This window comes from Falco punctatus, assembly GCF_963210335.1.
Source record: "Falco punctatus genome assembly, chromosome: 2".
Lineage (NCBI taxonomy): Eukaryota > Metazoa > Chordata > Aves > Falconiformes > Falconidae > Falco > Falco punctatus.
The window spans coordinates 5,492,371-5,504,513 of NC_137581.1; the positions used below are offsets into that span (position 1 = coordinate 5,492,371).

The 12,143-nt window shown below is 40.9% G+C and overlaps 1 protein-coding gene across 10 annotated transcripts in view; it reads right to left on the minus strand.

Annotated features, from left to right (window-relative positions):
• Positions 1 to 12,143, minus strand: part of TENM4 (teneurin transmembrane protein 4) — a 762,970-nt gene that overhangs the window by 407,540 nt on the left and 343,287 nt on the right. The window lies entirely within an intron of this gene.

The following is a 12,143-nucleotide window of genomic DNA, read 5'->3' on the forward strand; positions in this document are numbered from 1 at the left end:
CTTCCTGTACAGCTCTTAGATTTAACTGCCTGTCCTTGGCTAACTGTGCAAATATCCATCCCTTTGCCAAAAGAGTAATTTACCAATTGCTCTATTGTAGTTTCAAAGGTTTCCAATTAACATGGTAGTTGTTCCTTTCATTGTGTGATTTTGCAGTCCTCGGGTGAAAAAAACCTTTTTATTTAGGTGGTATCCCAAGTATTTCCTTCCTTAAATCTTATACCTTTGTTAGAGCGAAACGACTGAGATCTTACACAGATGCTTCTTGTTGTTTCCACTCACATCCGTAAATTTTGTCTTATCTAGGCTGCTTGTGGTGGAAAAGCCTCAGTTTAAAAGTGATGATTCATGTGTGACAAACCTGTCACACCACAAGCAGGAGGTTCAAAGGAAGTGTAGTACAGCACTGGGGCTCCTCTTCTCTTGCACCTCTCATTAGCTGATTAGCCTCAAGCCCCTTCTCTTAGCTCCTTTTCTCGTCTCAGGGAGACAAAGTCCCATAGGGTCTGGGGAGGTGGAGAAGAGACCACAGCAACTCGGTGTGTGTAGTTTCATTGAAAGACAACTTTGCCAGGGCCAGCAACTTTCCTAGGCTACCCATTTTGCTTGATATGCATCTATTTTACATGCATTCTGGTGTACAAGGTCTTACAGAATTGGAAAATACTAAAATTAAGAAGCCTGAATGATGTGATAACATGCTATTATAGAGGTGGGCTTCCACATAATTTCTTGGCAACTTGTTTCTGCATATATGGTCCAAAACTACACTGACCTTTTAATCCTGCCAATTGTAAATTAATTTTGAATCCAAGCTGTCCACTGAAAAGGTGCAAAGGTCACCTTTAAGTATCTTCTCTGCTAGGTTGCCCTTTACTCCATGATCCACATCCTTTGGCTTCCTCCCAATTATTCTGCTTCTTGAACAACCCTCCTTTCTGCTGATTGCATCCTTGTACAGATTATTTCTCCCCCACATGCATTTTTCGAGGCTGCATCTCATTTTGTCATTTCCTGCCTAAGGTTTCTAATCTCTCTATCTTCACTGATTTATGCAGTGCCTCCCAATTTGGATCATCTGTGATTTTAATTAACATGTACTCTTTTCCTGTCTTTTGGCTAATGAATGAAGATGTTTAAAGAAGACTGGACTCAAGACTGCTCCCTGATGTTCCCCCACTGGAAAACTCATGCAATTCAATGCATTTTCATTTATTATCTCACTTTGCTAATGGCCCTGTGGATGGTTTTTAATCAACATCACAGGGTCCTTATCTAAGCCAATCTGAATTAATTTTGTGAGTCTCCTCTCTCACTGGTGTTCACTTCAATGAGAGGGAAAACAAAAGCAGAAGAGGCGATCGCTCACCAGAATGCTTTTCTGGGAGATCTGGAAATGAGGAGGATGTGAGAATAAATTGTTCATTCTCCTCTCTCAGGACTCTGGTACACTTACAGTCCCCCACTACCATAGCATCTATACTTCTCCTGATTTTTAATATATGTATTTTTAAACTGCTTGTCAAGGTAGGGAAGTGCTATTATTTCCACTTTTGTGAATAGGCTCCAGCATAGAGAGAATAAGGAAGTGGTCAGCTCTGCTCTTTTAGCAGTCATGGTTACAAATTGAAAGGTTACAGTTGCTTGTGCATTTGCACCTCTCTTCTGGAAGTTACAGTGCCCTGCCTGCCTGTGTATCTCTGAGATGACCCATCAAATGCACCATCAAGGTGATTTCTTCTCTTTAAAACAAAAAAATCTATGCTTATATGTCAGTATGTACGTATCTATGTCATGACCTGAATGCCATTTTGAAAGACCAAGCCCAACTAGATGTAAAGCGATGCCAGAAAGTGAGCATCAGGCACCCAGAGCACATAACTTCTTAATCCAGACCACAGGCTATAGAATAAGACATACAGCAATATCATTTGGATCTGGTCCTGAAAGTTATTTGGGTACCTCCTGCTCACTCAGCAGGGCGGTGAGGGATTTTGGAGGACCTGGTCCACAGTGATTTCCGTGATGTTATACAGGAAGTTTGTCCTGAATTTAAACCTAGATCTGTAAAGCTTAAAATGTGTTCCCCACCTAAGGACTTCCTTAATTTCCTCTCAAGAGGACAGTAACACTATGGGATGGACATTTAAGCTCTAGTCACTGCTTTATGACTGCACTCTTTTTTTCCCTCAAATGTAGGGTCTCACCTGGTCCTCATGCACAACTTCCTCTACTGTCACCTCCGGATAAACAGTTTTAATGCAGTAGTAACATTCATTTTGGATGAAAATAAAAACCAACTTTCTGCTACAGAGAAAAGGATTAGGAAAAGCATTTGTAGTATGGACTTACTTTACATGGGTTGTTTGTTTTCTGAAATAAAATACTGATGTTTCTGAATCAGCTTTGAAATAGTCTCAAAAACTTCAAGTTTTTGATCCAGCAGAATTAAAGAAAAAGAAGACAATCATCCCCTCTTCTCTCCCACCCCCCTCACCAATCAAAACTCATAGGGGGGAAAAACATAAAACAAAAAACAAACAACAACAACAACAACAACAACAACAACAAAGGAAAATAAAGAAGGAAAAAGGAAAGGGACCAAATATTTTCAGGAGCTTCAGCAGTCACAAAAAGCTAATCATGAGCTAAGATATGATCTAAGGGAGCATAGAGGGAGGTAAAAACATGAAGAAGACAAATGTAGAAAATATTTGCAGGAGCAAAATTTATAAATATGCATTATATTTTTTAAACACCTGTCAAAATTAATATGTGTTCTTGCTTCTGCCTTTCTCATTGATGTATTCATTGCAAAAAGATGTGTAGGACAAAATATTTGTCACCAATATTCTCATCCTATTAGGAAATAATTACAGGTTTTTCACTCTAAACTTTTAAACACGGCCTAGCTGGAAATGAATTGCCTTCGACTTGCTAAAAATAAGCATAAGAAACTTAATCTAAGTCCACTGCCAGTGCAATTTATACTGTACACAACTTCAGTGAGGTGTAATTAGCAGTGCATTGCAATAATTTATTATTGGTTTAAAAAGCCTGAACAATCAGGACCTTACAGCAAAATGGGAAAATGGGAAGCTGTGCTCCAGACATATTATTCTGGTTTATATTAATTCAGTTATTTTACCTTTGGTGCACATTCATCTATCCATACAATGCAAATGCTCCATTGAGAAGGATGCTGAATATTGAACCTTTGGCTCAATATGAAATATGAACTCTGAGGCATAGCTGCAATAATACTTTAATTTGCATTATTATGATTAACATTCCTCTGAATAGGAAGCATCCAGTAATATTAATTGCAGAAATAGTGAGATTCCAATTGTCATAAATCACTGTGCAGTGTAAAGCAAGCTCTCTGAAAACCTTATAGAAAAACTCTTTTTTTGTCTGTTTTTTGGAGTTAATTTCAACCTCATTTGCACCAGGCTTTCCCATTTGTGTCTGTTGACAAGACAGTAATTATGCTTTTCTCTTGATTAACACATTCTTTTCAGTAAGGTCCCAAACAGCTTTCACATGAAAGGCTGAATGCAACAGAGCATGTTTCTTCTCATTAAAGACTTAGCATTCACCCATAGTTAATTTATCACACAGATACTTCCTGTCTCAGAGGAAGAAGGGTGGCCTTGAAGCTAATGCTCTTGATTTGATCAGAAGTTTTCTCCACAGCAGTTTAAATGAATGCTTTTTCAATATGAAGATTACTGAATTCATTTAATAAGTGAAAATGGGGTAGGGGGGTGGGGTGTGTGTGGGGGAAATGGTGTAGTTTCTTTACCAAATCACAGATCCAAGGGAGATTTTGCCTTACTTGAAAAAAATATCATCTCTAAATCTATATAAACTTATCATATCATTATCTTATATATTTATGTCTTTGTAATGATTCAATATTTCCTCCTTTACTACCATTTTTTCCCTCAACACTGTTAGAAAAATTGGCAATATTCATTGATTAATCAAAGTGAGCAACCTTGACATTTGGTGCATCAGCTTTTATTCGTAACAGGCGTATGACGCAATGATTTATTTTGATGCATTACATTGTGCCCTAAAGAGCATCCAAAAAGAAAATGTTTTCATTATAAGTGTTGTGAAAATAAGGCACCTGCATTAGGGACCACACAGAAGGAGAGAAAAATTTTTGCCACCTGTGGTCTTTAATCCAGATTTTTGATGGTTGGATTGTTTTGGGGTTTACTTGCTTGGGGCCTTTTCGGATATGTTATTTCCAAATGTATTATATATTCCAAAAGCAATTGAAGGGTCAAAGCAGTGCTCAGCCGTAGAAATAGCAGAGCTTTTCCTGGCTAGCCTGCTGCTGTAGTCCCTCCTTGATTAACTCACAGTAGGTGGGATGCCTCTGAATTACTGTGGTACCAATTGAATTCCTAATGACAGTGCCCACTTTGCAAGCAAACACCACCCCTGAGATGGCAGTAATTAGTGCCATCCTCAACAGCACAAGAAATGGTGGTAGATGGCCTGGTTGCTGCTGGGAGGCTGAGGGAAGGAGGTAGATCATGAATGTGCCCTCACCATGGATGTTCAGACTAACTGTGCATTTGTGGCAAGCAATACTTTAGTCCCCATCTCTGGGCCTGAACTGAGGATCCTGCAAAGCAGTTCACCATGTTCTGTGGTCCCCTCCATCCCCAAATAATGCTTTTAGCAGACGTTTACCATTAAGCATAAGTTTAAGTCTTGCTGGAGTTAGCAGAGCTTCACTATGTCCCTGAAGTCAAGTGTTCCTTCAAAACACCGTGGCCAAATGGGGACAGTCTGATCAGTTGGAGACACTTACTCATGACCAGGATTAAATAAATGCATACATATATAAACCGGTCACTGCTGCACATTTCTCTCCATCTCTTTTTCCATTATCACCCTCTGTTGTAAGCGATGGCTGGGGGTTTGCTGTCTAACACAGCAGCTAAGTAGAGTGAGGTGGGAAGCGGAGATAGCGCATGCGGAAATGAGCTGAAAATCGTCCTCCCGATTGAAGCCCTGCTCACAGGACAACCTCTCATTATTTTGTTCCCCCATGGAGAACAGGAAGGCACGGCTGATATATTCCAGAGATCACAGGCATGTTCCAAAAGGCAGCAAATGAAAGCAGAAGAGAATCTCGTTGGGTTCAGCAGAATCAAAGAACATCTTTCTGTAAGCATATTCCTTTGCAATGACTGAAGCCAAACCACCACCATAATCTTCTCGCTCTCTACAGCTACCTGACAGGAGGTTGTAGCAAGGTGGGGTCAGTCTCTTCTCCCAAGTTACAAGTGACAGGATGAGAAGAAATGGCCTCAAGTTGCACCAGGGGAGGTTTAGATTGGGTATTAGGAAAAATTCCTTCCCTGAAAGTCTGTCAAGAAGTGGAACAGGCTGTCCAGGGAGGTGGTGGAGTCACCATCCCTGGAGGTGTTTAAAAGACACATAGATACGGCACTGAGGGACGTGGTTTAGTGGTAGACTTGGCAGTCCTGGGTTAACAGTTGGGCTCAATGATCTTAAAGGTCTTTTCCATATTAAATGATTCTGTGATTCTATAAGCACGCTCCAGACCTGCACAGGTTTTCCTTTTTACACCAAATTGACACTCCATGTAGAAATACTCATTGGTTTTGGCCTTATGTTTCATTATCATATATGCTCACAGATTGTCATAAGAAAAAACAAATTAGTATAATTATCAACACAATTGTCATCCACACAATCAGCCCGTGGTGGCAAACACATGGGGAAGGCAGAGCTTAGAAATCTTGGAGGAGGTCCTTCATAACCAACCCATAACAGGTGGCAAGGTTTGCCTGAAGGGACCATCATCCCCAGACACTGAGTCAGCTGGGGAAGAGTTAAGGCTTGTTATCCATCCCTCTTTTGGATAAAAAGGAAACAAGGGAGGACCATTAGAGGGAGGATGGAGAGTGCAGTCTGAGCCACCCTTGGGGAGGAACTACAAAAGCAGTTAAGCCTGGAGAGCTGTTCTTCCCCTAAGCACCTCTTCTTTTTAGCCCACATATCAACTCAATTTTGAACCCCATCAGCCAGGACAGCTAGCTCCCAGCAGAGTGAGTCTTTTGCGCATCCCAGTCTGTTCCAATTGTTGTAGGGGCCATTTCACGGTATTTTCTGTTTGCTGTTTTTTGGGGGTTCTTTGAAGAAGGGTGAGGCTGTTTTTTAAGCAGTCTGTAGAACAGGTTGGAAAAGGTTACACAGTGGAGGCTTCTCAGAATTAAGATAATTTTCTCAGTGTGTAATAATTTCAGGTGAGAAACTGGATTTCTGGGAAATGGTTCCACAAGTAGAGGATGTAGAATGGGTCCTGTCGAGCTTCAGCAGAATTACATTTTAACGTTCATCAAAGAATTACTGTCCTGTGCTCTTTGTATACCAAGCTCTTCTTCCTCACTTGTTGCAAGATCACGAGATATGCTTTGTGCAAAAAGTTAGCTTTCATGTTCTACTTTTAATTGTGCCATATGTAAGTCTTATTTGCTTGTATATGCTTTGGTAATCACAGATTTTTCTCAGTTGACTTTAGACATGTGCATATTAGACTTTAAAGAGTTATTAACCTAGACTTGCTTAGATGCCTAGTTTTTAGTTGCATAAATTAACAAAGAATCTCAGCCCAAACTATATTTTCTCAGTACAAGTAAGTACCTACCCCTCCAGCCAATAACTATAATGTTGCCTTGACGAAGGCTGAGCAGCATTTCAGTAATGACACTGTTCAAAACATTACAGTTGGCCATGATAATGAACTGTTAAATAACTTATTTTAGCAAAACAGGAGAAGTTGAGGACAAAATATCCAATTTTGGCCAACTGGAACAAAGAACAGGGCATTTTCATCAGCCTGAAGTGTAGCGACCTTAATTGAGTTGCTTCTGTTGTGGGAATTTGATTCATTAAACTTAGATTTCAGGTGGGCTAAGTGATTGTACCGAAATGCAACAGCTTCTTTTTTGTAGTGAATTAGTTGCCTAATTTAAAATTAACATACCCATCTGATCAAGGCTTGCAAAGCAGTTTAGAAAGCAGCCTTCCTGCATGTGTAAAACCTTTCTTTGGCTCTTACCACAAAATTTGCTTTGAAATTATCATAATCCATATCACTATATTCAAAGCATTAAAATACGTCTTTTGTGCAATAACATCTCCAAGATAAATATTTTTCTGGTCTACTGTGAAAAATAAAATGTCGTCTTTGGCTACTGGATCATTTTTTCAGCTACTCCTTTTTCTGTGGGAAAAAATATTTTTTCTGTTGGGTTCATTTCATAAGTAAAACCAGTTCTCCTTACCTATTTTAACTGGCTATTAAAAATGTCCCTGTAGAAGAAAGAATTTCTGTATGGCCTAGAAAAGTATCACAGTATGTTTCCCAGTTCACAACAGATGTTTCTATAATTGTTGCTCAATTGTTGTCCTGTAATGGCTTCAGGTCTTTCATCATTGACTTGACCGACAATAAAACATAATCTCACAGTCAATACACTTTTCGTTAAAGCTGTTAAATGGAGACAATAATCTTTTGCTTTATCCAATGCCGATCTTTAATCCAGACCCCTTCAAATGCTCTGCAACGAAGGGTAATTTCTGCCCCTGCTTTTTTCGCCAATGGGTAGGTAAGCTGACATCGAGAAGTTCACAGGAGCACAGCTATTGATCTCATGGATGGAAAACTTGACCCTAATACAGGCTGGCAATTGTGGGCTAACCTATGTGGAGCTCAAGTTTCTTGTAGACTATAAACACTCCTGCATACCTCCTTATACATGCTATCTGGTCATTTTGTAGGTTATTTGTACACCTCAGCTTTGACATACTCTGACTTGAAAATGTTGAGAAAAATTACAATTCCTTGCAATGCTTTTATCCCATTTGCCACAGATGACACATTGTCCACAAAAACTCCACTGGAATATTTGTGTTTGCAAATGTCTTAAAAGTAGAATAAGCATAAAAAAATGTGAGACACCAGTGATTAACGAGATGTACAAAGCAAAAGCTCCTGGTATAACTGTTGTAACAAATTAATGGTACGTGAAATGGATATTAAATAATCTTTTAACATCTTTTTAAAAGCTGTTTTCTCAGAATTTAAAATGTTACATAGCTGCTGGACCAACAGGTAGATTGGGCGAGATAGTTCTGCACTGCCTGGGGGCACATTGTGCCTGATACAGGCTGCTGCACCCATTCCTTAATTTGTAATTGATTTACTGGTGTAAATCAGCTGGCTGTTGCATTGGTGTGACCAGTACTAGGTCAACAGAGGCCAAGGACACTGTTCCTTGAAGCTCAGTGCTTCTGGGTTAGGAGGATGTGCTCCTCAGCATTGTCTCCTGACTTCCTAGGGGGTGTAACACTGCTGGGGGACACTGTTGAGAAAGAGGGGCACTCAAGGTGGACCACGTAGGGACTCCATGTACCGTCCCCTGTGCCTGTGCCACAGCCTTTCTCCTCCAGCTCAATGTGATTACAGCCCAACACAGGACAGGTCCAAAGAGGAATGGGCAGTACTTCTCCAAGGGTGCTTCTGACCCTGAGAGATGCCATCACCTATCTGAGGCATCTTCTGGGCTGGCAGGTTTGACACAATACTTAAGAAAGACCTGCCCCTTTCCAAACCAGCAAAGAGAGGCCACATTGAACGTCCTAGGACATCCCAAATGACTCAAACTTTTAATCCATCAGAGAATACGTTCATAACTGTACTCTTTCTTTGCAGTCCACCACATGCTATGTCTACCCCATTGCTACATGCTTAGTAGCCTGTCCTGCTGGCCATCATGCTGAGGCAAATGTAGGCATGCTGTGATGCTCTTTCTAGAAACCATGGAAGAATTTACCCCCTGCATTTAGGTGACATATTGGCATTTGAATGGCTTTAACGAGGATCCCCACTGAAAGGAGCAATCAAGGGCATTTCATTTGTGGTGACAGGAGAGGTCTGTGGCCTCTGAATGCCCTTCTCTCCCTCCGTTGGTTGCCTATCCTGGAATCCCAGAATGAGTGATTTAGATACTTCTGGAAAGCCCCAGGAATGAGGTGGTATTAAAAAGGGTCAAAGCATACACTTCATTTATGTGGCTGCACATGCACACACAAATGTATGTGTGTAGGTATACATACACATACATATACACACACTGTGACATTTGCTGTTACCTATTTGAACTACAAACTCCAAATACGGGCTGAACATCTGGAGCTGGATTGCCTTGTTGTACTGTACTGTAATGACTCAGCACAGGAGTATTTAATTTCCTCCCAGAGGCAAAATGTCTGTCCTTCTCAACTGGAAAGACTGGGGTGGCTGAGCCACCTTTGCTTTTTACTGAGTACATACAATGACACTAAGTGCTATACTTCAATGAAGAAGATGATGTGGATCAGAATTGCAGTATTTATTTATTTATTTATTTATTTATTTATTTATTTATTTATTTCCCTTGGAATACGAAGAAAATGGGCATTCAAGTATTAGCTACACAGAAGAACTCAAACATCTCAGTATTCACAGCCAAATGCAAAAATACCGTTCAGTTCCTACCTCTGCCAGAAATAACTTCTGTGTCATGGGAAAAGCCCTATCACTAACCCTTGCTTCAGACCTTCTTTCTGCTCAATCCCTTAATAAAACCAGAACACACCCTCTGTCGAGTGCTGGGACTGCAAGAAGGAACCTGTTTAATGAGATGCCGGAACAGCCTCTCCACCAGACTTGCCATAAGTAACTTTACAGCTGTGATTGTACCAGGAATAGTTGACTGGATTATTTTTTTATAGCCAGCCTCAATATTCTCCACCCCCTTCCCAGTTAATAGTTTGTATAAAGATAACATTTCAGTTTTTATATAAAATTTGGAATTCTCTGGTGGCCACAGCCCCCCTCTCCAGGCTACTTCCCTAGGACAATATGTTGTACAAATAGCATTAAGGTTTGACTTTGAGCTACTCTTCCTCATTTCATTATTTAATACATCTCAAGGCAGGCTTGAAGCTAATGCTATCATCTTGAGCAAATTGATGGGATCTTTCCCTGCACAATAGAAGCTGAATAAAAGCAGAGAATCCTCATGCACCCCCGTCGCCCATGCTGCAGCTCTGCTCCCAGCAGCGCCATCCCTCCTGACGATGCTGTGTACTTTAGATTGGCATTTTACTGCTTACCATTAGATCTCCATCATTCTGTGAATGAGAATGACGTTCCTTCAGACCTGGTTTTGTCAGGCAAACCTATATCCATACGAGCAATTAGTCCCCTGCTGTGAGTTTAGACACGCCAGCTATACTGCAGCTGCTCTCTGTTGCCAGCACTAAATTTTCCTCAGTAGTGGATCAACGTGTTTAAACACTTTGATCTTCTTTATCTCAGCAACGAGATTTGAAAGCCTCCTGGATGAACAAGTTTTCTTTCGGGTGCAACTCCATCTCATCCACCATTTCAGTGCTGACCTGAAACTTTTGTGCTTTATTTACTGGAGTGTCATCGTCTTTTGAAATGGCTTCTCACATCCTCTCAGAAAGATTCTCCTCCCCGCATCCCCCCGCCCCAGCCCCCAACGCTGAGCTTAAGTAACGGTACTTCAAACAGCAGATAAGAGGCACAAAGGGGACTCAGTCTTATAAACAGCAATTCAGAATCATCTTAATCTCCGTCATGCACTTTCTGATTTTCTTTTTAATCTCCCACAGCACAGTATGCACCAAACACAGCTGAGAACTTGCTATTTAAGCTGCCTGATTACTGTTACGCTATGAAAGCTTAACTAATGTTTAGAATATATGAGCACAAATAAACTGAAGCAAGGGAACACGCACGTTGCATGTGGCTACAGGTAGGTAGATGATGTGAGATAAGAATTAGTGTCACCATCCTCTTTCTGGTGGGTTAAGGCTTACTCTGTTTTCTCACTTCTCAAGGAGCCACAGGTGAACTATTAGTTACATGAAACTGCTGAGCAGAAAAAAGCATGGGGTGACTGCCAGGCTTATTCCTCCAACCACTGCAGAATTCCTGATTTTCCTACCCAAACTAGCTCTCTGTCCCTTTGCATGCCACGGGGTTGGTACAGTTGTGAATGGGAAATCCAACTCATATCATATTAATAAAATTACTTATCTGAGCTTTGGACTGTAGATTGGTTTAACCCCAAATGGATCTAATTCACTCTCATGTAAAACGTATCCTCCTGTGATAAAGGCGAGTGAGTTACTCTGCCTGTAAAGTGGGTGGGAGGAGATGAAGGAGAGACCTTACTGTGGCCTTCTGGTACTTAAAGGGGGCTTATAAGAAAGATGGGGACAGACCTTTTAGTAGGGCCTGTGGCAATAGGACAAGAGGTAATGGTTTTAAACTGAAAGAGGGGAAATATACATTAGATAGAAAGAAGAAATATTTTATGCTGATGGTGGTGAGACAGTGACACAAGTTGCCCAGAGAGGTGGTAGATGCCCCATCCCTGGGAACATTCAAAGCCAGGCTAGACAGGGCTCTGAGCAACCTGGTCTAGTGGAAGGTGTCTCTGCTCATGGCAGGGGGTTGGACTAGATGACTTTTAAAGGTCTGTGATTCTATAAGGAGCCCAGAGAGTATAATTGATATTACAACTTTCTGAATGTTAGGACCAAATTAACAGGGCTGCGATCTTAACAAAATACTTGCTCAGAAATGCAGATGAGGCATTTTCCCTCACCCCAGTATTTGGTGCTGGCTGTGACACAGAGCTCTAGAATAAACAGCATAATAAGAAACCTTTTTTCATGAAGGTTTGCTCCCTAGGCATGATTTTAGTACCCCAGCCAATCAGGAGAGTTGATGGAGAGACAGATAACTGAGTCAAAATTTAGGTGAAGATTATTTCTGCTGCGGTTTGAGTGCTCCCACCCTGCACTGGCTGGTTTTATTACGCAGATGGATGGAATGTGCTCTGTTCCATTTCCAAAGGAGCTACACAAGCCCAGCATAAATCAGTCAGCAAGTACCTTGAACTGCACATATTAGGAATGCAAGTGAGAGGAATTCCAAAATGAAGCATGTTTAGACAAAGAGGCAATTATGGCATGAAGAGAAAAGAAGTGCAAAAATTTCATCTGGAACT